The following is a 27955-nucleotide window of genomic DNA, read 5'->3' as shown; positions in this document are numbered from 1 at the left end:
GAATACATAAGGATCTCAAACAACTCTATAGGAAAAAAATCCAATAATCCGATCAAAAAATGGGCAAAAGATTTGAATAGACATTACTTAGAAGACATATGAATGGCAAACAGGAATATGAAAAGGTACTCAGCATTATTGATCACCAGAGAAATTCAAATCAAAACTACAGTGAGATATCATCTCACTCCAGTTAAAATGGCTTATAGCCAAAAGACAGGCAGTAACAAATGCTAGTGAGGATGTGGAGAAAAGGGAACTCTCATACAATGTTGGTGGAATGTAAATTAGTACAACCACTATGGAGAACAGTTTGGAGGTTCCTCAAAAAACTACATAGAGCTATCATAACATATCAATAGCAAAAATAGAGCAATCCCACTGCTAGGTATATACTCAAAAGAAAGGAAATCAGTATGTTGAAAAGATCTCTGCATTCCCGTGTTTGTTGCAGCACAGTTCACAATAATTAAGATTTGAAAGCAGCCTAAGTGTCTATCAACAGATGAATGGGTAAAGAAAATGTAAAGGGAAGTGAAAGATCTATACAGGGAGAACTACAAACCACTGCTCAAAGAAATTAGAGATGAAACTGACAGATGGAAAAGGAAGAATAGGAAGAAGCAGTATTGTTAAAATGACCATACTGCCCAAAGCAATTTATAGATTCAATGCTATTCCCATTAAACGACCATTGATATTCTTCACAGAACTAGAAATAACTATTTTAAAATTCATATAAAACCAAAAATGAGCCTGAATAGCCAAGGCAATCCTAAGCAAAAAGAACAAAGCTGGACACATCATGCTACCCAACTTCAAACTATGCTACAGGGCTATAGTAACCAAAACAGCATGGTACTAGTACAAGAACAGACACATAGACCAAGGGAATAGAATAGATAACAAAGAAATAAGGCTGCACACCTACAACCATCAGATCTTTGACAAAGCTGACAAAACAAGCAATGGGGAAAGGACTCCTTATTCAATAAATGGTGCTGAGATAACTGGATAGCCAGATGCAAAAAATTGGAACTGGGGCACTTCCTTACACTATGTACAAAAATCAACTCAAGATGGATTAAAGACTTAAGTGTAAAACCTAAAATTGTAAAAACTCTGGAAGACAACCTAAGCAATACCATCCAGAACATAGGCATGGGAAAAGATTTCATGATGAAGATGCAAAAAACAATTGCAACAAAAGCAAAAATGGGCAAATGGGATCTAATTAAGCTTAAGAGCTCTGCATAGCAAAAGAAACTATCAACAGAGTAAACAGACAACCTACAGAATGAGAGAAAATTTTTGCAAACTATGCGTCTGAGAAGGTCTAATATCCAGCATCTATAAGGAACTTAAATTTACAAGAAAAAAAACCCTCAATAGCAAGTGGGCAAGGGACATAAACAGACACTTCTCAAAAGAAGACATACATGTGGCCAAAAGGCATACGAAGAGAAATTCAACATCACTGAACATTAGAGAAATGCAAATCAAGACTATAATGAGATACCATCACACACCAGTCAGAATGGCTATTATTAAAAAGTCAAAAAATAATGGATGCTGGCGAGGTTGTGGAGAAAAAGGAATGCTTATACACTGTTGGTGGGAGTATAAATTAGTTCAATCATTGTGGAAGACAGTGTAGTGATTCCTCAAAAACATAAAGTTAGAAATACCATTTGACCCAGCAATTCCATTACTGGGTATATACCCAAAGAAATATAAATTGTTGGCTGGGAGTGGTGGCTCACTCCTGTAATCCCAGCACTTTGGGAGGCTGAGGTGGGCGTATCACCTGAGGTCGGGAGTTCAAGACCAGCCTGACCAACATGGAGAAACCTCATCTCCACTAAAAATACAAAATTAGCCGGGCATGGCGGCACATGCCTGTAATCCCAGATACTTGGGAGGCAGAGGCAGGAGAATCACTTGAACCTGGGAGGCGGAGGTTGTGGTGAGCTGAGATCACAACATTGCACTCCAGCCTGGGCAACAGAGTGAGATTCTGTCTCAAAAAAAATTATAAATTGTTCTATTATAAAGATACACAAATGAGTATATGTTCATTGTAGCACCATTCACAATAGCAAAGACATAGAATCATCCCAAATGCCCATCAATGATAGACCAAATAAAGAAAATGTGGTACTTGTAGACAATGGAATACTATGCAGCCATAAAAAGGGATGAACTCATGCTCTTTGCAGGAACATGGATGGAGCTGGAGGCCATTATCTTTAGCAAACTAACACAGGAACAGAAAACCAAATACTGCATGTTCTCACTTATAAATGGAAGCTAAATGATGACAACACATGGACCCACATAGAGGGGAACAATACACACTGGGGCCTATCAGAGGGTGGAGGGTGGGAGAAGGGAGAGGATCAGGAAAAATAACTAATGGATACTAGACTTAATTCCTGAGTGATGAAATAATCTGCACAACAAATCCTTATGACACACGTTTACCTATGTAACAAACCTGCACATCCTGCACATATACCCCTGAACTTAAAAGTTAAAAGAAAACGTAGTACATATTCACAATGGAGTACTATTCCATCACAAAAAAGAATGAGATCTTGTCATTTGCAACAGCACGAATGGACTGGAGATTATTATGTTAAGTGAAATAAGCCAGGCACAAACAGACAAACATTTCATGTTCTTCTTACTTGTGGGATCTAAAAATCAAAACAATTGAACTCACAGACACAGAAGAAGGATGCTTACCAGAGGCTCAGAGGGTAGTTGGGACTTGGGGGTGGGGTGGGGGTGATGGGTATGGTTAATGGGTCCAAAACATAGTTAGAGTCAATGAATAAGATCTACTACTTGATAGCACAACAGGACCACTATAGTCAATAATAACTGTACATTTAAAAATACTGAAAAGAGTGTAATTGGGTTGATTATAATACAAAGGATAAATGCCTGAGGGGATGGATACCCTATTCTCCATGATGTGCTTATTACACATTGCATACCCGTATCAAAACAGCTCATGTACCCCATAAATATATACACCTACTGTGTACCCACAAAAATTTAAAAATAAAGAATTTAAAAATATTAAAAGTAGGCCAGGCGCAATGGCTTAAGCCTGTAATCCCAGCACTCTGGGAGGCCGAGGTGGGTGGATCATGAGGTCAGGAGATCGAGATCATCCTGGCTAACATGGTGAAACCCTGTCTCTACTAAAAATACAAAAAATTTGGGTGGTGGCGGGCACCTGTAGTCCCAGCTACTCGGGAGGCTGAGACAGGAGAATGGCATGAACCCGGGAGGTGGAGCTTGCAGTGAGTGGAGACTGCACCACTGCACTCCAGCCTGGGCAACAGAGTGAGACTCCGTCTCAAAAAAATATATATTAAAAATAAAAAGATAAATTTGCATATAGGCACCATAAGAAGGTTTTAAAAAAATTTTTACACAGACTGGGCACGGTGGTTTATGCCTGTAATCCCAGCACTTTGGGAGGCCGAGGTGGGTGGATCATGAGGTCAGGAGTTCAGACCAGCCTGACCAACATGGTGAAACCCCATCTCTACTAGAAATATAAAAATGAGCTGGGCATGGAGGCACACGCCTGTAATATGAATGTTTTATTTACCTTAATTTCTACATTCTATATTTACCTTGAGCACAATAGCTATAAAGAGGCCTGGCCAGGCACGGTGGCTCAAACTTGTAATCTCAGCACTTTGGGAAGCTGAGGTGGGTAGATCACCTGAGGTCAGGAGTTGGAGACCAGCCTGGCCAACATGGTGAAAACCCCGTCTCTACTAAAAATACAAACATTAGCTGGGTATGGTGGCGCACGCCTGTAATCCCAGCTACTTAGGCAGGAGAATCGCTTGAACCCAGGAGGCAGAGGGTGCAGTGAGCCAAGATTGTGCACTTGCACTCCAGTCTGGGCAACAAGTAAAACTTCATCTCAAAAAAAAAAAAAATTTACACAATTTCTGTCTTACAGAGAAGTTGCAAGATTATTACTAAGAATTCTTGAGTGCTCTCCATCTGGAATTACCCAAACATTAACATTTTACTGCATTGCTTGCTTTTTTTTTTCTTTCTCAATACATTTTCTGAATTCTTTGAGAATAAGTTGCAGGCATGATACTCTTTAGTACTTAAATACTTTAGTATATTCTTTTATATAACCATGCAACAATAATCAAATCAGGACATTAACATTGATCTAATTCTACTATCTGATATACAGACCTTATTCAGATCTAGCCAGTTTTTCTAATAATGTCCTTTATAACAAATTAAAGTCTTGGATCAGGCACTGCATTCAGCTGTTACGGCCTTTTAGTCTCCATGATTCTCAAACATTTCCTCAGTCTTACCGTGTTTCATGATATGGACATTTTTGAAGAGTACAGATGAGTCATTCACTAGAATGTCCCTCAATTTGGGGTTGTCAGACCGTTAAATTGAGGTTATACAACCTTCATCAGGAATATCATTCAAGTGTTGTGTTCTGCTCAGTGCAGCATGCTAGGAGGCACATGATGTTGATTTGTACCTTTGCTGGTGATGCTGACTTTGGCCAATTGTCTAAGGTGGTGTGGTAGAGGTTCACTTCTGTATATTGCTTCTTAACATTTTGATTTGCTTTGTTGGGTCTTACAACAACAACAAAAAAATTCACATTTGCTAGGAGCTAAAGGTAAAAAATTAGAAAGCATTCCAGCAGAGATTACGTTTAAGAAAGTATTGTACAAACTAGAAAAGCATTTAAATGAATGCAAAAAAATGTTATTCTTATTTTTAGCAATGATTTTTCTTTTAACATTTCCTAGTAAAAAAATGATTTAAGGTGAAAAAGTAAGTCTGTCTGCTTTTTCATCTGAATTTTGTCAGATAAAATAACCAAATGAAAAGAGTATCAATCCAAAGCCTGTATTTCCTCATAAAGAATAGTCTATTGTTCTCCATCTTGTGGTCTCCATTCACTTACACCTTGAAAAAAATTACTTCTAGTCTCTGACTTTTAATTTCTCCTTCTATGAGACAGAGACAGAGAGAGAAAGAGAGGAAAAAAAGAGAAAGAGAGAGGAGAGAGAGAGGACACTCAGTTTGCAGAAGAGTTGAGAAGAATAGATATAAAATACAATGCACTTAGCATAATGCTTAGCAAGGTTAATGTGAAAAGAAGGCAAATTATTGTGAAAGTAGTGCCCATCAGTACTTCGTGTGAGTCTCCATGAGGCAGGTAGATAAATATTTATTATTATCTGCATTTTAGATGTGCCAATCGTCTCCAAGATCACAGAAATCAAACCAGATACGAGGGTGGTACCTGCTTTGGGGTTGCCTTTTTGTTGTTTTTTCTTCTACATTATGGCTATAACCTTGTGCTTTCTGCCTGAAGAATTCACTTCACATTTAAATGTATATACAGTTTTGTTTACATTTCTCATAAGTTCAACTCAGGTCAAAATGTGACCATACAAAAGGTAATAAGATCCTCTATTTAATATCAGTTAAATCATCTGTTCTTTTATCTTCTGAGTTGAAAAATAAGTTCCCAATAGCATGAAAGGTGACCTGAGTTCAACTGCAAAACACAAAGTCATATATCAGTGCTGTAGGCACCAGCAATAAACATTTCTTTAATTTGAATTCAGGGGCATTCTCACCATCAGACTAGCAGAATCAAAACAACATTGCTTTTCTACTGAGTAACCTTCACTTTGACCAGTGACCATACAAACATGTGTGATTCATTTCACTGAAAATATATCATCTTGAAAACCTCCCTGGAGTGGCCAATAAGTTCATTTCTGTGACATTTAGTTTTCTAATTGCACCTTCACTTTTACCAAACTGTTTCTCAGATCTAGATCTTTGCCTTTTGAATACACTTGCCAAAGTATGAAGAAAAAGTTATTTTCTTTGGTTGTTTATTCTTTGGTTAGGTATTACATAATCCAGAAACCACAGAAAAACAGAACATTGTTGAAGTTAAGCAACTTAAGTTGCCTAATAACTTGCGAAAAGCCAAATTAATAGGAAAGAATGCCAATAGGAAGCTCTCAAGGCAGTTCCTATTCCTGGAATTTTCGCAGTCTCAGGAAATCCAGGCGTAGGATAGTAAAACCACTCAGACATAATCACCCTGCCTTATTCCTCAGATGAGTTGTCTCTCTCTCTCTCTCTGTCTCTCTTTCTCTCTCTCCCCCACCCTCCCGCTCCGCCCTTTTACTGTTTCCTGACTCATTTCCTCACACTTTTTGCGGAAACAAGTTAACATTAATTTTAAAAGTGAAAGCTGGATGCCTATGAATCTTAAAACAACTTTTGAGAAAAAAAAAATCTTTGTCCTTCTTCTTACATATAAATGCAGGTAATATTATGGGGTCTTTGTTTGCTTTACTTCTTTAGCAAAACAGGACCATTGTTATTAGGATTCTGCACTAAGCCATACTGACTTGGTGTTCATCACCAAGGCCAGCTGTGGCTCCATTTATTTTATTTTATTTTTTATTATTTTTTGAGATAGAGTTTTGCTCTTGTCGCCCAGGCTGTAGTGCAGTGGTGCGATCTCGGCTCACTGCAACCTCCACCTTCCAGGTTCAAGTGATTCAGCCTCCCAAGTAGCTGGGATTACAGATGTTCGCCACCACGCCCGGCTAATTTTTGTATTTTTATAGACATGGGGTTTCACCATGTTGGCCAGACTGGTCTGGAACTCCTGACCTCAGTTGATCCACCGGCCTTGGCTTTCCAAAGTGCTGAGATTACAGGCGTGAGCCACTGTGCCCAGCCTCAGTTTTAAAATGGGTAAAGTTGAGCTTCATTTCCTCCTTCTCAAAAATGTTTTCCATTTGCCCCTGATGACTCTGAGTTTCAGGTTCTGTAGATCTTTTTCAGTCAATGGTAAAAACACTTTGACAAACTCACTCATTCATACCAGATATTGGGGACTTTATACATAAGTGTTCCCAGAGCACTGCCACTTACAGAGACTATATTAAAATACAATCATGTGCCGCTTAACAATGATGGGGATGTGTTCTGAGAAATGTGTCGTTAGGTGATATTGTCATTGTGCAAATATCGGACTGTGCTTACACAAACCTAGATGTTATAGCCTTCCACACCCAGGCTATAGTTTATTGCTCCTAGGCTACAAACCTGTACAGCATGTTACTGTACTAAATATTGCTGGCTATTGTAACACAATGGTATGTATACGGTAAAAATATGATACAAAAGATAAAAATGCTATGCTCGTATATGGAGCTTGCAGAACTAGAAGTTGCTGTGGGAGAGTCAATGATTGAGTGAGTGAATGTGAAGGCCTTAGGACATTGCTCTACACTACTGTAGACATTATAAACACTGTACACTTAGGCTACACTAAATCTACTAAGCTTTTTTTTTTTTTTGAGACAGAGTCTTGTTTTGTTGCCCAGGCTGGAGTGCAGTGGCACAATCTCGGCTCACTGCAACCTCCACCTCTTGGGCTCAAGCAATTCTCCTGCCTCAGCCTCCTGAGTAGCTGGGATTACAGGTGCACGCTACCACGCCCGGCTAATTTTTTATATTTTTGGTAGAGACGGGGTTTCATCATGTCGGCCAGGCTGGTCTCGATCTCCTGACCTCGTGATCCACCCGCCTCAGCCTCCCACAGCGCTGGGATTACAGGAGTGAGCCATTGTGCCCGGCCACATTTTTTCTTTCTTCAATAATAAATTAAACTTAGCTTACTGTAACATTTTTACTTTAAAAACATTTTAATTTTTTTTAAACTTTGTGATTCCTTTGTAATAACACTTAGTCTGAAACACAGTCTAACTGTACAAACATATTTTCTTTCTTTATATTCTTAAGCTATACGTTTTTCTCTATTTTTAACAATTTTTATTTTTAGTTTTTAAACTTTTTGTTAAAAACAAAGACACAAACACACACATTAGCCCAGGTCTACACAGGGTCAGGATCATCAATATCACTGTCTTCCATCTCTACATCTTATCTCGCAGGGAGATGAGGCCAGTAACATGCATGATCACCAGTATCACTTTCTTCCATCTCTATGTCTTATCTCGCAGGGAGATGGGGGCAGTAACCTGCATGGAGCTGTCACCTCCTATGATAACAACATCTGGAATACCTCCTGAAGGACATGCCTGAGGCTGTTTTACAGTTAACTTTTTAAAAAATACATAAGTAGAAAGAGTACACTCTAAAATAAAATAAAAGGTATAGTATAATAAATACGATAACAAAGTCACATTACTATCAAGCATTGTACGCTGTACATAATTGTATGTGCTATGCTTTTATATGACTAACCGTGCAATAGATTTGTTTACACCACCATCACTAAGGGCATGCAAGTAATGTGTTGTGCTACAACATACTACAGCTATGATGCCACTAGGTAACAGAAAATTTTCAGCTCCATTATAATCTTATGGGACCACCTTCCTAGATGCAGTCTGTCATTGATGGAAACGTTGTTACACAGCACATGACTATAGACAAATAGCCATAGATTTATAATATGGGAAGATGTACTATATATGCATTGAAAAAAGCTCTGGAAGGATACCAATACATTACCAGAGGTTGTTTCCGGGCCTTAGGGTATGTATGGTTTTATATTTTCTCCTTTGCACTTTTCTGTGTCGTATCCAAAATTTCAACAACATAATACATTTACTGTTAGGAAAAATAACCTATTAATTAAAAACAAGATATAGGAAAGAGAGAAATGTTGCAGCTAGCCACGAGGTTAATAACTTATTTTAAAACATGTTAGGAACTATTTATTCATTTGTTTGATTATTCATTCAAGAAATATTTTTGATTGCCTAATATGTGCTAGGAATTTGGCTATGCTCTGAGGCTAACAGGTGAACAAAGCAGTGATTTATTTGCTCTTCTTTGCATTGGTCACTATAGGAGGAGGCCAATAGATGCTACGGCATGAGAATAATAATTGTTGCTGGGCGTGGTGGCTCACACCTATAATCCCAGCAGTTTGGGAGGCCAAGACGGGTGGATCACCTGAGGTCAGGAGTTCAAGAGCAGCTGGCCAACATGGTGAAACCCCCATCTCTACTAAAAATACAAAAATTAGTTGGGCGTGGTGGTGCACGCCTATAATCCCAGCTACTTGGGAGGCTGAAGCAGGAGTGTCACTGCAACCCAGGAGGCGGAAGTTGCAGTGAGCCGAGATCACACCACTGCACTCCAGCCTGGGTGACAGCACGAGACTCCGTCTCAAAAACAAACAAACAAAAGCAAAATGAAAATAATAATTTTTTTTTTTTTGAGACTGAGTTTTGCTCTTGTTGCCCAGGCAAGATCTTGGCTCACTGCAACCTGTGCCTCCCAGGTTCAAGCAATTCTCCTGCCTCAGCCTCCCAAGTAGCTGGGACTACAGGCGCGTGCCACCATACTCGGCTAAGTTTTGTATTTTTAGTAGAGACAGGATTTCACCATTGTTGGCCAGGATGGTCTTGATCTCTTGACCTCATGATCCACCCACCTCAGCCTCCCAAAATGCTGGGGGGGTTTACTTTATTTAAAAATAAAAACTCCTAACCTTTTAAGTTAAATAAAATGTTTTAATATATAAACATTCATTTTTATGCCAACATAGTCATAAAATATTACCTAATTTTTTTTTTTAATAGAGGAAGGGGTCTGCAAAGCAAAGGTGTCCAGGCTCGTGAAAGTCAGAGTAGAGCCCTGGCTGTGGCACCAGGGAAAGGCAGTTTTTTAGTTTGTTTGCGTCCCACATGCTGGCAGTTTTTAAAGTCTGACTGCAATATTTAGAAGAGAGAATTCTGCAGAGAGATGGCCTCTTTGGGTTTCCCCACAGCAAAACAAAACACTTCATGAAAAACACCCTCATAAATTGGTCCTCACTTCAAATCACAGGATAGTTGCATAACTTGTGTCCCCATTGTGGACAGCTGCTTCCGGCTCAGGGAGACGGCATGACTCTCTGAGGAGTTGGAGTAGTTTGGGTGATGCATGGGGTGTGCATGTTCTCTTACTGTAAAAAGAGAAGCAAACCTATAATGATGATAATTTGACACAGCGGGTAGAAAGGGGTGGGCAGGATCTAAGAATCGTTCTGTCAGGGACCAGCAGGCCATCAAAGAAATTGTTATGTTAGCACAGATTAGAATAATTGATGCTAACAGTATCTCTGGATGGACTATTCTACCTCATGACTCTCATGAAAATGGGGTGGATGGGGGGGCGTGGTGGCTCATGCCTGTAATCCCAGCACTTTGGGAGGCTGAGGCAGATGGATCATCCAAGGTCAGGAGTTCGAGACTAGCCTGGCCAACATAGTGAAACCCCATCTCTACTAAAAATACAAAAAATTAGCTGGGTGTGGTGGCGTGTGACTGTAGTCCCAGCTACTTGGGAGGCTGAGGCAGGAGAATTGCTTGAACCCGGGAGGCGGAGGTTGCAGTGAGCCAAGATCGTGCGACTTCACTCCAACCTAGGTGACAGAGAGGGACTCCATCTCAAAAAAAAAAAAAAAAAAAAAAGAAGTGGATGTCAAAGTCATCTGGGGAGCATTTACAAGGTGAAGGTGTCCACAAGAGTCTAATTCCCCGCCCTCCAACCCTCACCCCATCCAGGGAAGTTTCCATACCTTCCTCTTAAAAATCACTGCCATAGTAAGCTCCTGTTACTGATGAAAACATATTATATTTCTCAACGTGATGAACCGGGGGAAAGATTGATAACTGCTGATGTGGAAGACAAAGGAATACTGAGAGACGGGGAGCCAACACCTTCCTATTATTTACCATGGCCAGGTGCTGTAGTGCTTTACGTATTTTAACTCATTTAGTCTTCACAATAATCCTGCAAGGGGGTTAGTGTTACTAGCCCCATTTTCTGGATAGAGAAACTGAGGCACAGAGTGGTTAGGTAACTTGATTGAGGCCACATAGACAATAAGTGACAGTGCTGGGAGTCACGCCCAGAGCCTGGCTCCGGAGTTTATGCTATGACTAGTTACTGAGTGGAGGAATCAATCATCAAAACAACACCCATGTATATTACAATGCCTGTGCACATGAACTATCTAGTAAATCTGTATATTTTACTAATAATGTCATTTGTGTTTTTCCCAACCCTTTGTTTTATAAAACCCTAGGGAGGCATCCTTTCATTATCATTGAATAGGAATTCTGGAATCCTGTGTACACCCAGCCATTTATCTGGAGGTATCTGGCAAAGGACTATTTTGTTAAAAAAAAAAACAAAAAAACTAGCCAAAGTATGAAGTAACAAAATTTGTACTTTGAGATGCCACATGTATTGAAACAAGTCTGGATTTATTTATATCTTTAATCATTTTCTCTCATGTTTCAACATGTTTTTAGTCTCTCTAGTAGGTTATGAAATCCAGTTCAGATAGATTTCTCAACAGTTGGTTCTGAACATAGATGCTCAGGGGAATATCAAGAACTTTCTCTAATTCACTACTCATGTCCAACATGAAAAGGTGTTAGAAAGCTACTGCTTTGTTCTTGTTATTTTCTGGTTTCCTATTTCTCAGCTGTGAACTTGAGTAGGTCTGTACTGGGACCAACCTCTTCCTTCTTCAGCCATCACTGCCTGCCCCATGTGCTGCTTCCAAGCTGGTCTTGACCGCTCAGACTTTGCGTGCTTTCTCCTTGCCCTTCCCCTAACCCTAATGAGGATTTTACCTCTCAGGGAAGATGCCTGTCCTTTTTAAATATTTCCTCTGTGAAAGGCATTTTGGCCATCTGGGAAACACAAGGAATGCTCTTTGCTAAAGGCATACCTCCCAGTCAACTGTTTAAACTTTATTTAAGGGTGCACAATAAATTGCTTTACGTCCATGATTATCTGCCCAATTGCAAATAAAAATGGACCCATGACAAGAGTTGTAGAAGGTCGTGAGAGGAAGCAAAGTCTTCTTTTCTCCAGAGCTATAATGCTGCAGGAATACTCTGCCAATTCTCTCTCTCTCTCTCTTTTTTTTTTTTTTTTTGAGAAGGAGTTTCACTCTTGTTGCCCAGGCTGGAGTGCAATGGCACAATCTTGGCTCACTGCAACCTCTGCCTTCTGGGTTCAAGTGATTCTCCTGTCTCAACCTCACAAGTAGCTGGGATTACAGGTGCATGCCACCATACTCAGCTAATTTTTGTATTTTTAGTAGAGACGGAGCTTCATCATATTGGTGAGGCTGCTCTTGAACTCCTGGGCTCAGGTGATCTGCCCATCTTGAACTTCCAAAGTGCTGGGATTACAGGCATGAGCCACCACGCCCGACCCAATTCTCCTTACTGAGGTGTGTGTATGTAGTATTTAGTTTATTTTTATGATTGCAAAAATAATACACAATTGCCATCTCTATTCGTAAAACAAAGAAAGGCACAAAGATGAATATAAAGTAATCTACAGTCCCACAGCCAGGGATAATGCATGTTAATCATGTCAATATGTAGATATTAACTCGTATCCACCAAGTCATTAAAAGGACATGTTCTATTCACTGTTTTGTTATATGATTTCTTAAAAATCTAATTACTGGCTGGGCACAGTGGCTCAAGCCTGTAATCCCAGCACTTTGGGAGGCCAAGGCGGGCAGATCACGAGGTCAAGAGATCGAGACCATCCTGGCTAACAGGGTGAAACCTCGTCTTTACTAAAAATACAAAAAATTAGCCGGGTGTGGTGGCTGGCGCCTGTAGTCCCAGTTACTTGGGAGACTGAGGCAGGAGAATGGCGTGAACCCAGGAGGCGGAGCCTGCAGTGAGCCGAGATTGTGCCACTGCACTCCAGCCTAGGCGACAGAGAAAGACTCCGTCTTAAAAAAAAAAAAAAATCTAATTACTATATTTTGATTTTTTCGTATCATTAGATATTCTTCTATCAATACCACATACCAAACATCATGTCACTTTATTGATGTATCTGGCCCCTAAATTAAATTTAACATATTTAGTGTATATATTTAGGTTGAACTACTTTTAATAGCTATTTTTCTAGTTTAAAGTAGCTGAGTATCACGAATTTCAGTGTTTCACCCTGATATTTTCCTATTACTAGATTCTTAGGTTATTTCCAAATTTTATTTTATAAACATTGATGCACTGAACATTTTCCCCATAAATCTCTTTGCAAAACTGTGATTATTTTCTTAGGATACATTCCTGGCAGTGGAATTGCTGGGCCAAGGTGGATGAATATTTTTATGGCTTTTGATACACAATGCCAACTTTCCTTCTCGATAATGCTGATTTATAATCTCTTTGGTATCTTCTCTGCTGCTTTTTTTTTTTTAAAGACTCATTTATTCTGTTCAGTTAAACTTTGTATTAATTACCATGAAAACATGTGACTATTGGTTATCTTTCAGCACAGTCTTCCATTTTATACTTTATCAAATAATATTTTTATGTGCCCAGAGCCCTCATAAATCCTTATTTAATGTAGATTTGAGGATAAATATTGCTTAAATCCAATCACCACGTAGAGTGGTGATGTAGTAAAGGAGAGGGAGACATGGTGTGGGTACATGTGTGCACGTAGATGAGTGTGTATATACGTATACATTAGGGAACTCTGACAGTCACTCTTCTACAGGTAACAATTGATTGGGTGTAAAGGAAAAATGTTATCTATTTATTTATTTATTTTTTGAGATGGAGTCTCACTCTGTCGCCCATGCTGCAGTGCAGTGGCGCAATCTTGGCTCATTGCAAACTCTGCCTCCCGGGTTCATGCGATTCTCCTGCCTCAGCCTCCCAAGCTGGGATTACAGGTGCCTGCCACCATGCCCGGCTAATTTTTGTATTTTTAGTAGAGATGGGGTTTCACCATATTCGTCAGGCCAGCCTCAAACTCCTGACCTCAAGTGATCAGCCCACCTTGGCCTCCCAAAGTGCTGGGATTATAGACGTGAGCCACCGCGCCCGGCCTGTTACCTTTAGTCTCAGGTTAAGCTACCTAACTTTGAAAGAAAAGCTTGTAATAGGAGATTTACAACCTGATAGAAAACATATGCTGATAATTTGCGTGTACATTAAATGGACAACATGCACATTATTGAGTTATTATACAATATTGGGGTTATTAAGTCATATTAAGAAATTACAGCCAACATGATCCTTCTCTTTTCCTAGAATGAGTAATATAATAGATTTTTAAAAATAAAAATATGTTTAAAAAATCTCTGTACCTCTTCCCTACCAAGCTGTGCATTTGGAAATATGAAATAACAGATAAGTGACAGCTCTGATGATCAAAGCAGGAGCAGAATTTACAACTTAAAGTTTCATAAAATAACACTGAAATAATAATTTTCAAATCAGCAAAGATGTTTCAAAACTACACTTGTAAGATTTGTTCTCTTATGCAAGTGTTAGTGAGAGTGTGAATTAGTAAAACCTTTCTGAAAACAACTTGACAATATGCTTTAATAAACTTAAAATTTTTTTATCTTTTAACTTAGTAGTTCCACTAAAGTAAAAGAGCAATTAGATATGGAGGAAAAGATTTGTGAACAAGTGAAACATTCACAATACATTGATTGTAGTATCATTTGGAAGCAATCCAGGTGTTGTTGCAGGAATGGATTAAAAAGTCATATTGTATGATAGAATATGATGTGGTCATAAAAATGCTGTCTCGAGTTTTCTTTTATAAAATGGAAAATGAAATTCTTAAATTTCATTTAGGTTAAATTGTAGGTAAAGCAGGATATATAATACATATATATAATACATATATTGTATACACATAAATATTTTCTCACATTATCAATTCCTAATCACAAGTTTATTAATACAGACTTGAATGAATAGAAAAAAGTCTTAAAGGAAGTATACCAAAAAAATCCAAATACAAAAAAAATCTGTGGGCAGTGTGATTGTTGATAATTATTGCTTTTGGTTTTACATTTTTCCGCCTGTTCTGATTCCCCTAAAATGAAGACATATTAACTTTTATAAAATGAGAGTTGTTGTGAAAGGAAAAAAAGAAGAATGAAAGGAGGGAGGAAAGAAGGAAGGAAGAATGAGAGAGACAGAGGGAAAGAATGAGGAGGAAGAAAGAAGGAAAAATGGATTTCATAATGTTTTGGAAGTAAATTGTCCTGTCTGATAAAGAAAATATTATTCTGGAAAAGAAGAAAACAAGAACATTTTGACTGGACTGCTGAATGTACAGATACGATTATTTCTCTTTTTCAAACTGTTTCATAGCAGGAGAAAGAAAGGCAGGAGACTGACAGAATGAGATCTAGTAGTTCACCCTAGATGGACTTGGTCCATGGAGCTCACAAACAAAAGATAATGGAGGTAAATAAGTTGCCAGGGTTGTTTAGTAACCTCAGTAACTGTGGAAATCAGCTACCTGGGACATAGTTCAAGTCCCTCTCTCCCTCTCAGTGGGGACCTTACCTAACCGCTCAGGTTATGTGAATGCTTGTCACATGGATTCGTTTGACGCTCGGCTTACTCTCTGTTAGCCTGGTATTGGTCTTTCTAGGGGTTTATATCTTTCTGCGTCTGTTACCTTGTGCTATGTACCATGCCACATTTTTGATTAATGCTGACAAAAGGGTATATATTAGGCTGAGTTCTGGGTTGCAAAAGTGGAAACTGACTCCAGATAACTTAATAAGAGAAGGAATTATTTCAAGAGACTTGGGCTGCTGACAGGATTGGAAGGAAAAGCAGAGATCCAGACTCAGCAGGATACAATGGAGGCCCAGGAGGGCTGATATGGTTTGGATGTTTGTCTCCTTCAAATCTCATGCTGAAACATAACCCCAGTGCTGGAGGTGGGGCCTGGTGGGAGGTATGGTATCATGGGGGTGGATCCCTCACGAATGGCTTAGCACCATCCCCTTAGCGATGAGTGAGTTCTTGCTCTGAGTTCAGGTGAGATCTGGTTGTTTAAAAGAATGTGGCACATCCCCCTTCTCTCTCTTGCTCCTGCTCTCGCCCTGTGATTTGCTGGTTCCCTCTTCACCTTCTGCCATGATTGTAAGCTTCCTGAGGCCCTCACTAGAGGTGGATTCTGGCACTCTGCTTCATGAGCAGAGTGCAGAACCATGAGCCAATTAAACCTCTTTTCTTTATAAATTACCCAGCTTCAGGTATTTCTTTGTAGCAATGCAAGAACTGACTAACAGATACAAGAACTGAGCCCTTGTCACAGGAATGGCCTAGCAGAACATCATCATTACTGCTGTCACCACGCTTACCTACTGCCAGCCAACTCTGTTCTCACTGTTGCTGTACTGAAGAACTCTTCCAGCCCTGGGCACTGAGATCTTGCTTCTGTGGTTGCAGCTACAGTGACTGATAGCTGACTGATTCTATCTTAAGAGTCCAGAACTGGTAGGGGTATCTGCTCAGCCACTCTAGCTATTAGGGGCAGAGGTAATGTAGTATCCATCTTTATTGGCTTCTGTAGCAGGAGTTGAAGACTGACCTCTCACTAATGTTGGAAATCCCTTCAATTAAGAAGGGTGTTTGGACGGTGGGCAACCAAAATGTCAAATATTCATTATGAACAGTGTTGATGATGAAACAAAGACCATAGCTTTTACTTTTGTAAAATAATATTGTGTGATTTAACACAGTTTTAAAAACACAGGCCAAGGTATGGTGTCTGGATCATCAGAGTATTAGAAAGATACTGGAGAGAGAACATCCTCCTGATGGGCAGAGCTCCAGTACTGCACATGATCATGAACTTTGTGTGAAAACAAAGGTGGTGTGAATTAAGGATATGCACTGACTGCCTGGGAATATCAAGTGGCTTAGCTGGTTACACGGAACCTGGAAGAAGCAAGATTGTAAAGTCAAGGTTAAAGAGGTCCGGGGAAGACGCATGTGGATGGATCTGAGGGGGGATGAGGATTTTTCTGTCATGTGTTAATGCCCCCCCAGAGAGCATCCCTCACATAAGGGGCACTAAATAAGCATGTGGATAGGAGGGCTCAGCCTGCAAATGTCCACCAGCAATGGCCTCAGCCACCCCAGTGCTAGTGCAATGGGCTCAGAATGGAGTAGCCATGGTGATAGAGAGGGAGGCTATGCATGTGCTCAATTGCATGGGCTCTCTTTTGTCAAGGCCCACTGCTGCTGAATGTCCAGCCTGTCAGCACAGAGATGAATGCTGAGCCCTTGGCATGGCACCGTTCCTCAAACAGGCCCACCAGCCACTTGTTCATAAGTTGATTAGATCAGATCCCTTTAACTCTAGAAAGGGCAGTGTTTCTTCCTGACTGGGTAATGATTTGCATTTCTTGCCTATAGTATCTCAGTCAGCCCACCACCCAAAGGCTCATCTACCAAACTGGGATCACATATAATATTGCCTCAGACCAAAGGACCCTTGCTATAGCCCAGGAGATGAGTTGGTGGAAACATGGCAGAGAGATCCACTAACCCTATAACATACTGCACCATCCACAAGATGCTGACCACTACCAGAGTGATAGAATAATTTCTTGAAGTTGCAGCTGTGGCACCAGCTTGGAGGTAACACCACATGATGATGGGCACTAGACTTCAAGGTGCAGTACTGCCTCAAACCAATGGCCAGTGTATGATGCTGAACTCAATAGGTAGAGTACAGAGTCTGGGAAACAACAGGCAGAGGTAGGAGAAGCCCCACTTAACATCACTTTCAATGACCCTTTGGGGAATTTATACTTCCTATCCCTGCAACTTTAGTCACTGTGGATCTGAATATTCTGGTTCCCAGAAGGGTGTCAATTATACTGTGCACACAGTAAGACATCATTATATTTAAAGCTACAGCTGTCCCCTGGTGATTTTAAGTTGCTTGTGCCAATACACCAACAGGCACAAAAAGAGTCAGCGTACTATTAGGACTAACTGCATCTGATGATCATGAGAAGGTAGATCTGATACTATGTAATTGGGTAGAGAGGAAAATATTAGGCTCTCAGGTGATCCACTGGGGCATATATTAGCACTCCCATACTCAGTTTTAGCTGTAGATGGGCAAATACAGCAACCACAGCCTGTTTAGGTCATGGTAACCAGTGGCTCAGACCACTTCACGGATGAAGGCCTGGGTGACTGAACTCAGCAAGTTAAGTAGACCAGCATAAATACACATAGTAATCTAAAACAAGCGGAAGAAGAGGAGGAAAATGAAGCTGGGGAGAGGAAGAGGATTGAGCATCAGTTCCCACACCAGGACCAACTTCAGCGGCAGGGACTATAATTCATCCCGCCAAATCTTTTCTTGTAAACGTCCCCAGAAACTGGGTCTAACAGGAACCCTGAAGAATATATGCCTAGATAGAGTGAACTTAGTCTAAGAAGCAAATAGATCTGACCAGTATACGAGGAGGATACAGTGGGTGCTACTGATGCCTCACACAGATGCCTTCTACTGAGCAGGTCTGAGTCATGACCCAGCTGTTGTGTGGCTGCTCCTTCTCCAGAGAACTGTCTTTGAGCAGCAAGAACTACCTCAAGAATTTACGCCCTCCCTCCACCCCCCACCTTGCCATACACAGGAGCAGGAATGACTGACTAACCTAGTAGTGCAAAAGCCAGCCCCAGTGTGCAATAAACAATAAGGTGCAATTCATGCTCCAGAGCTGCCCAGGGGACGGGGCTGAAGCTAGGCTCCAGCTGAGGCCTCATCCTTGCTTAGCTTTCTCCCTGCTCCTTAGAGCGACCCCCTCAATAAATCACTTGCACAGGAATCCCCATCTCAGAGTCTGCTTCTAGGGGATCCCAAACAGTCACTATTAAATATTTTATATAAAAATATTTTCTTCTTAATTTCAAGGAGTTTGATGTCTCTGGTGGCATTTTAATTGTACTCCTATAAAAAGATCCTTTTCACCAATTAAAACTGATATATTTGGGCCATTTTTCTCCAGTTTCTAAGTATTCCCAGGGTGCGATTTGTGAAAGGCAAGTGTCTCAAAATAATCTAGGACTCAGAAAAAAAAAAAGTAAAATTGTGTTAAATGGTTTGAGAAATGCTGAATTAAACATCTTACTCTTGAAAATTCACCATGCATATTAGCCATTAAAGACTGTGAGGCAGCGCTGCTAATGGTTAAATGCCTCTGGGAGACCTGTGTTCAAATCCTAGCTCAACCATAAGCCATGAATTAGGACCATCATTTAACTTTTCTCTTTCTAAGTTTCTGATACATAAAATAGATTAGCACGTGCCTCACCACCATAATGCAAGAATTAAATGATAGAATGCATAAAAAGCACTTAGCACAGTGCCAGGCACATAGTATATGCCATAAAACATAACAAGAAGGCCGGGCGCGGTGGCTCACACCTGTAATCCCAGCACTTTGGGAGGCTGAGGCGAGCAGATCACCTGAGGTCGGGAGTTCGAGACCAGCCTGACCAACATAAAGAAACCCGGTCTCTACTAAAAATACAAAATTAGCCAGGCATGGTGGCATATGCCTGTAATCTCAGCTACTTGGGAGGCTGAGGCAGGAGAATAGCTTGAATCCGGATGCAGAGGTTGCAGTGAGCTGAGATTGTGCCATTGCACTCCAGCCTGGGCAACAAGAGTGAAACTCTGTCTCAAAAACAAGAAAAGTAATAAATAAAAATAAGTGCCTTGGGTTGAGTGAAGAGGCAAAGAACTGCTTAATTTTCTTCACCACAGAATCCTTTTTCTTTTTTTTCTTTTTTTTTTTGAAACGGAGTCTGGCTCTGTTGCCCAGGATGGAGTGCAGTGACATGATCTCAGCTCACTGCAACCTCTGCCTTCTGGAGAACCCTTTTTCTTTACACACACACACACACACAAATACACACAGAAAAACCCTGAGATGCATTTTATAAACTGCTGATTTAGTGAAATTAGACCATGCTTACTCATCACAAATATTATCTGAAGCAGTTGAGCTGTGTAAACATTTAAACAAGATAACTTCAGGCAAATGCCCCTAATGATAATCCAGAGCTCTCTGCATTAAAAAAGACAGAAAGGAAGAAAAAAAGAATAATAATCATTAATTTAATTCTAAGAAAACAAGTATGTGCCTTGCTTATATTTTCCAAATCAACATTTACTTTTTACCTTGACTGCATGATGTTCTAGCCAAAATACTCTTGACATTTGTTTAGTTAATAACAGGTTATGTGTCAAAACTTGAAAATAATTATCCTCCTGTATCTCAGGGAGGATACAGTCTGGGTTACCCCACTTTTCCTGTATTCACTGCACTCCTGAGAGGAATCCTAGTGGGGCACAGAGGGGAAAGGGTAAGAGGCTCTGCCCTCGAAGGAAGAGTTTGGCTGAGGGGGTCAATCTCAGGAAAGCCAGAAGCTGGAGCCAAAAGTGCTCAGGTTAAGGAAATCGTGCTTTGCTCAGTAGGCACAAGAGCCTTCAGACAGAATATTTTTATTGAGTGTAGACAATAAAACATCCAGAAAAATAATGAGACAGTTTCAGAAAAAGAGATTCAAGAGGTACTGTATTAGTTTGCTAGGGCTGCCCTAACAGACTGCCATAACAGGCTTCAATAATAAAAATGTATTTTCTCACAGTTCTGAAGGCTGGAAGTCCGAGATCAAGGTGCTGGCAGGGTTGGTTTCTGGTGAGGCCTCTCTTCCTAGCTTGCAGATAGCCGGCTTCTTGCTCTGTCCTCTCATGGCCTGTTTTCTGTACGTGCCCTTGGTGTCTCTTCCTCTTCTTATAAGAATGCTAGTCATATTGGATTAGGGCCCATCCTTATGACTTTATCTGACCTTAATTACCTCTTTAAAGACCCTATCTCCAAATACAGTCACATTCTGAGATACTGGGGGTTAGGGCTTCAACATAGGAATTGAGGAGAAACATAATTTAGTCTATAACAGGTATTAATATAAATCAAACATATTTTTTGACATACGGGCATAAGATCTATCTCCTGAAAATATTTATTAGCCTTGAAGTCCAGACAGTCTTAAGACAATGCTTTCACGTGTTGTACCTTTGCGTATTTACTTCTATGGCATCCTGAAAGGCAAGTTCTTCCTCTTCCCAATCCTAGGATAATGCTATCTGCATTTGGAATCATCACTTTAAAATCATTTAATCAGCCGGGTGCGGTGGCTCACGACTGTAATCCCAGCACTTTGGGAGACCGAGGTGGGCGGATCACGAGGTCAGGAGATGGAGATCATCCTGGCTAACATGATGAAACCCTATCTCTACTAAAAATACAAAAAATTAGCTGGGCATGGTGGCACATGCCTGTAATCCCAGCTACTCGGGAGGCTGAGGCAGGAGAATTGCTTGAACCCAGGAAGCAGAGGTTGCAGTGAGCCGAGATTACGCCACTGCACTCTAGCCTGATGACAGACTCTGTCTCTAAATAAATAAATAATAAATAAATAAATAAATAAATAAAATCATTTCATCATTTAGGAGAGAGTAGATCTCCTCTCCCACAGAGCCTTCCCTCAAATGCTACATCTATACACTTCTGTATGTGAGAATAGCCAATTCAGAGTCTGGAAACCAGAATTCTATCATAGTTTTATGTCTAACTAGTCAGGTGATCCTAGGAAAGTTATATCACCTCTTTAGGGCAAGGCAACATTTGGCCTGTAGCCTTCACCTCTGGAAGCAAGTTCCCTTTCATTATTTTTCACTGAGAGTCAAAATGTGCCCAAAGGGAGGGGAGCAGTGGCTCACGCCTGTAATCCCAGCACTTTGGGAGGCCGGGGCAGGCAGACCACCTGAGGTCGGGAGTTCAAGATCAGCCTGGCCAACATGGAGAAACCTCGTCTCTCCTAAAAATAGAAAAATTAGCCAGGTGTGATGGCAGGCACCTATAATTCCAGCTACTCGGGAGGCTGAGGCAGGAGAATCACTTGAACCCAGGAAGTGGAGGTTGCAGTGAGCCAAGATCAGGCCACTGCACTCCAGCCTGGGCAAGAGAGAGAGACTCCATCTTAAAAAAAAAAAAAAAGTTCCCAAAGATCACTGGTCCCTCATTATTTTCACACAGTTATTTTGTAACCAAATCTAACATTCAGATGTTATACAAAATAGAAAACAGATTACTATGGCAAGAGTCCAGGTTCTACTACCTAAACAAGAAATAGAAAAATGAAACTTCACAATAGAAACTGATTTCAACTGGAGAAAAATGAAACACAAACTTATATTTCCTCTTTGCAGCTATGTTGTGGGACTTCCTCTTTCACCCATCAAAATATTTCTTCAAAAAAGAAAATCTTTCCTTCCAAGTTTTTTCTTCCTTTGTTACTATGACATGAATAAATCACCTTGTAGATTCTCTGTGTTTTGAGTGCCTTCTCATGGTCAGGGACTAGAAAGACCTGTTGTGTGGCCATTTGCTATGGTCTGCCCTACCCTGACCCCTCAATTCCTACATTGAAGTCCCAACCTTCCAGCTGATGGTAATAAGAGGTGGGATCTTTTGGAGGGTGACTGGATCATGATGGACAAGCTCCTGTGAATGGGATTAGTGCCCTTATAAAATAGGCCCAAGGGAGCTCATTCACCTCTTGTCACCTCTTCCACCATGCAAAGACACAGCAAGAAGATGCTGTCTTTGAACCAGGAAAGCTAGCCCTCACAGACACCAAGTCTGTCTTGATCTTAAACTTTCCAGGCCCTGGAACTGTGAGAAGTAAATTTCTGTGGTTTATAAACCACTCAGTTTGAGATATTTTGTTGTAGAAACCCCAACAGACTAAGTCAGCAATGCATAAAATATTAGAACTAAAGGGACCTTGCACTAATCTCATATAAGCCCTTCGTTTTCAAATATGAAAACAAAACAAAACCGAAGTCCTGGCAATTAGCCTACTAAATCCACAGGTAGCCAGAGGTAGAACTGACTCATTGTTTTGTCTCCCCAGCTCAAACGTGTTCTTCCAGATCATAAACATTGGCTTATGCTTCTTTCCATCTCCTTTAAACCCCAGACAACTGCTGGGCACATGTGATACTTTAAAAATATTTCTATATCGGCCAGGCATGATGGCTCATGCCTGTAATCCCAGCACTTTGGGAGGCCGAGGTGGGTGCATTACCTGAGGTCAGGAGTTTGAGACCAGCCTGAGTAACATGGTGAAACCCCGTCTCCACTAAAATTACAAAATTAACCAGGCTTGGTGGCATGTGCCTGAGGTCCCAGCTACTTGGGAGGCTGAGGCAGGAGAATTGCCCAGGAGGCGGAGGTTGCGGTGAGCTGATATCACACCATTGCACTCCAGCCTGGGCAAAAAAAGCAAAACTCTGTCTCAAAATAAATAAATAAATAAATAAAAAGCAAAAACAAAATACTCATATAGCAACAATGCCATTACCCTAAAATGGTGGTAAAGGCGAAAAGCAAAAAATCCTAAAAAGAGAGAAAAGTATTAATGTAATAACCCTAGAACCATGAAGAATTATTTCCAAGTATTAATATAATTTGGTAAAATAATTGTTAGACCCAATGGAATCATCAAGAAAAGCAACCACGTGATTATACAACATGCTCTGCTATAGAATAGAATAAATCTTTTAGAGCTGCAGAGAACCATAGACTTATGTAGTAACAACTCTTAATTTTGAAGGTAAGAAAGCAAAAGGACAAGAATATCCAAGATTTTCTTGAAGAAGGCGGCAAGAAGGCTTTTCATTTATTTATTTATTTATTTATTTATTTATTTATTTATTTTTGAGACAGAGTCTCGCTCTGTCACCCAGGCTGGAGTGCAGTGGCACGACCTCAGCTCACTGCAAGCTCCGACTCCCGGGTTCACCCCATTCTCCTGCCTCAGCCTCCCAAGTAGCTGGGACTACAGGTGCCCGCCACCACGCCCGGCTAATTTTTTGTATTTTTAGTACAGAGGGGGTTTCACTGTGTTAGCCAGGATGGTCTTGATCTCCTGACCTCGTGCTCCGCCTGCCTTGGCCTCCCAAAGTGCTGAGATTACAGGCATGAGCCACTGCGCCCAGCTAATACATTTTATTATACTAAAATAAAAAATTTCTGCTTATTAAAACAAACCACTAAATGAGTGCAAAGAAAATCCACAAAGCGCCAGATTATTTACAAAGCATATAAGCAGCAAAGGACAAGTATCTAGACTACATGAAGAATTTCCACAAATTGGCCAGGCATGGTGGCATGTGCCTATAATCCCAGCTACTCGGGAGGCTGAGGCAGGAGAATTGCTTGAACCTGTGAGGCAGAGGTTCCAGTGAGCTGAGATCACGCCACTGCACTCCAGCCTGGGCAACAGAGCAAGACTCTGTCTCAAAAAAACAAACGACAACAACAAAAAAAGAATTTCCACATTTGGTAACAGCAAAACAATACGATAGAAAAAAGCATTTAAAAAAATTTTTTAACAGTTACTGCCAGGAAGATGGAACCCTAATTAATTACATATCAAAAAACAATTACATATTAAAAATATAATTAGGTTGAATATTATAAGGAAATGCAAATTAAAGCCCCATTATAAGGAAATGCAAATTAAAGCGACAGTGACATCCTCTTACACACTACCAGCTGGCAAAACACTCCTACAATACTAAGTGAGTATGCAGTGCCACAGGAACTCTTTCACTGCTGGAAAGACGAAAAATTGGTGCTAGCTTGTGGAAACTTTTCCCAGTAAAATGACATGAACAAAATCTACAACCCAGGTAAATGTTTATGTGCATCAGGAGACATAGATAAGAATGTTCATGACAATTCCGACTATTCAAAAACTGAGAAACTTCCTAAAAGTCCATTAACAGTTGAGTGGATGAATAGTGGAATACTTCTACAATGGAGCATAGAAGAGCAGTGAAAATTATAACAAACTACAGCGTTATACATCAACATGAATGAATTGTACAAATAATAAAGTTGAGTGAAAGAAGCAAGTCATAAAAGAATATTTATCATATGATTCTATTTACACAGAATTCAGTTGGTAAAACTATTTTTTAAAAAGCAAGAAATTAAGTATCACAATAAAAGTCAAGATAGCAATTCACTCTGGGGGCAACGGGCACACAGGGAGTGTCCAAATGACTGGACAAAGGTAATAGACCTTGTACTAGACCAAGGTCTTGTAATAGACCAAGGTTCTAATTACAACCTAGGTGTTAGTTTCATGGCTTTATAATTATCACTTAATTATACATATATATGTTTTATATTCTATAGGCATGATGCATTTTATAAGTACAAAAATAATTTTGTGTTACAAACATTGGAAACAATGGGATTTTCTGTAGATTTACTTGAAAGAAGGTGAGTATAGAGCACTTTGCAGTCATTATTATAAGGACAAAAATACTGCTCAACTGTGAATCCAAAACAGTAGAGCTTTCAAATTTTAAAGCTGAGTTGTTATGTTGCCAATAGCAAAATGCTTTTCCATTAATGGAGAATTAATGCCTTTCAAGCATTTGAAATATGGTAATACTCATAAATGTGTGGTTTGGAAGAATGTTTAAATTATTTTTTCTAATTTTGTTTTTCCTCAGGATAGATTCAACGAGTAATTTGTAGTGATGACTTTTGGAGTGTAGTAGGAATGTTAAAGGCTAAGTATCTGGCCTTATTGAAGCCACACTGAACTTTCCGCTGATTTTTTTTCCTTCAGTAATAAACAAAATACTATGGGAAAAAAACAATTTTAAAAGGAACACAATAAGAAACTCAATGTAGTAGAAAGGCATTACACTTGGAGCCAGAAGTTGCTACTGAATTTTCAAATGTTAAAAAAGAAGGAGTCTCTGCAAACATTAAGTCACTCAACTGTTCAGCAGTGGAAAGTGTCTTCGGGGTAGGAATGTTTTCAAGTTCTCTGGATACTATCATTGAATATTTCTGAAGTCTGGGTGATGTGTAAGCACCATTACATTGGGCAGCCATCAAGTACTCTCTAAGTACCACATTCTTCACAACGTAGTTTCATGTTATCATCACAACAGATCTCTAAGTCTGCATTATTATCCCTGTTTTACATTATTATCCCTGTTTTACAGAGACAAGAAACCTGAGGTATAGAGAAGTTAAAATGCCTTGCCCAGGTTCATGCAATCAGAAAGGGAGAGAGTGCACCAGAGCTTCTCAACCTTTACTGTGCAGGTGAATCCCCTGAAATCTTATTAAAATGCAAATGCTGACCACACGCAGTGGCTCATGCCTGTAATCCCAGCACTTTGGGAGGCCGAGGCGGGCGGATCACCTGAGGTCAGGAATTCGAGACCAGCCTGGCCAACATGGTGAAACCCTGTCTGTACTAAAAATACAAAAATTAGCCTGGCGTGGTGGCACACATGTGTAGTCCCAGCTACTCGGGAGGCTGAGGCAGGAGAATCGCTTGAACCCAGGAGGCGGAGGTTGCAATGAGCTGAGATCGCACCACTGCACTTCAGCCTGGGTGACAGAGCGAGACTCAGTCTCAAAATAATAATAATAATAATAATAATAATAATAATAAAATAAATACATACATAAATACATAAAATAAAATGCAGATGCTGACCCAGGAGATCTGGGGGCCCTGAGAACCTGTATTTATGACAGGCTCCCAGGTGCAGTGGAGATTGAAGGACCATGGACCCACCTCGAGTATTATGGGTTCTAGGGTCACATGCTTGAAACTCTCAGGCCACCAATTTGTAGTTTAATGTCATAGGACAATTACATTACTTTTCTTCATCAATAAAAATGAGAGTAATGTGACTTCATAGGGCTGCTGTGACATAAAAAGTTATAATACTCACGCAAGGCTTAGAAGAGTGCCTGGCACTTAGTGAGCATCCAAAAGTATTAGTGATTTATAATATGTAGCACACAGCTATGCTTCCAGTGATAATTTGTTTGTTACTAAAAGGAGCTAATAAATTATACCAGAGAGCTGTCAGCACAGTTCTAGCCCAGCAAGGAACTCTGCCTTCTTATATTCTGTAACTCTTACTCCTTATATTCTACTCAGATGTCTTACCTAGTTATTTCACATAATATTATGGAAAAACACTTGATTCCCAGAGGACTTTCTTATCTGGAGAAATAATCTCCCATATCTTTTTTTCAAAATCAGGTTCAGTATGTGGAAGGAAACATTTTTCTAGGAAAAGATCCAAGGTTGAGAATCCAGCCAATTATTTAAAACTGTTGATTAAATCTAGACTGACAAATACTGTTGATGTAAACTATTTTGAAGTCAAAATGTTACCTTAAATGAAATAATCAACCAAAGACATTTTGGGGAGAAATTGCAAATTACAAATATTATTAATACCGAGTTCCTCCCCTCTCCAACACCCTGCCACAACACTGCTGTCTGATCACAGAGATTAAAGCTATGGCCTGGTCTTTGTTTGTTCCTTTCCTTTATCCTCTTCCTTTGTCATTTAGCCAAGCTCTAAAATTAAACTCAGTAAATTTATTTATTTTTATTTCTATATTTTTTTGAGACAGAGTCTTGCTTTGTCACCCAGGCTGAAGTGTAGTGGCGTGGTCTTAGCTCACTGCAACCCCCGCCTCCCCGGTTCAAATGATTCTGCTGCTTCAGCCCCCTAAGTAGCTGGGATTACATGTGTGCACCACCACATCCAGCCTAATTTTTGTACTTTTAGTAGAGACAGGATTTCACCATGTTGGCCAGGCTGGTCTGGAATTCCTAACCTCAGGTGATCCGCCCGCCTCTGCCTCCCAAAGTGCTGGAATTAGAGGAGTGAGTCACCACACCTGGCCAAAATTCAACAAGTTTAGAAAGGATCCTGGCCAGGCACAGTGGCTCACACATGTTTGTAATCCCAGCACTTTGGAAGGCGGAGACAGGCGGATTACTTAAGGTCAGAAGTTCAAGACCAGCCTGGCCAACACGGTGAAACCTTGTCTCTACTAAAAATACAAAAACAAGCTGGGTATGGTGGCGTGTGCCTGTAATCCCAACTACTGGGGAGG

The sequence above is a fragment of the Pongo pygmaeus genome, chromosome 2 (genome assembly GCF_028885625.2).
Source record: "Pongo pygmaeus isolate AG05252 chromosome 2, NHGRI_mPonPyg2-v2.0_pri, whole genome shotgun sequence".
Classification (NCBI taxonomy): Eukaryota; Metazoa; Chordata; class Mammalia; order Primates; family Hominidae; genus Pongo; species Pongo pygmaeus.
Note: the sequence above shows the minus strand (reverse complement) of the source record.